The sequence below is a fragment of the Nematolebias whitei genome, chromosome 4 (assembly GCF_014905685.2).
Source record: "Nematolebias whitei isolate Nwh7 chromosome 4, NemWhi1, whole genome shotgun sequence".
NCBI classification, from domain to species: Eukaryota; Metazoa; Chordata; class Actinopteri; order Cyprinodontiformes; family Rivulidae; genus Nematolebias; species Nematolebias whitei.
Genome location: NC_056501.1, coordinates 20,788,338 through 20,789,011, shown reverse-complemented (window position 1 = coordinate 20,789,011; position 674 = coordinate 20,788,338).

The window sequence follows — 674 nt, the reverse complement described above, 5'->3', positions numbered from 1 at the left end:
ATATGTGTATATATATGTGTATATATATATATATATATATATATATATATATATATATACTGCAGTGCTAACCTATCATTATATCATTATTTAGCAAATATTTAATAAAAGCAGTTAAAGATAGTTTCCAACATGATTTCCATGCTCGTAAAAATTTATACAGTTATCGCATATGAGAAAGACCTCAGTTCTCTGAGTCAGCTCCTTTAAAGTGACTATAGTAAAAGGATAGGATATGGGATTCATTCACACAGCCATGGATCAGTGAACTGAGAAATAACTATCAGTTTATAAAACCAAGTTGTAGAGAGGAGGGAAGGTTAGCCCTAAATACTCCCACATTGAATGGTAGGAATAAAACACAGACAGAAAATTACTCTTTAAAGTAGTTTTTTTGCTGCATTATTTGTAGGAAACACTGTTTATCAATGCAAAAGGACTACATTTGACCCAAATAGTGTAGTGTGGTTACAAGCTTGGGCCAATTCGCATCAAAGCCACTACTTTCGTCACATTCTGACAAGAGCAAAAACAAACCATGCCAAGGAATCTGACCCAACAGCTGTGGTTTCAGTCTGGAATTAAAGTTTGACCTTATGACTTCAAATTTGACTTTGTAGCTGAGCCATTGGGGTAAAAAAGCTGATTTTGTCAGTCAGTGAAGGCCTAAAATG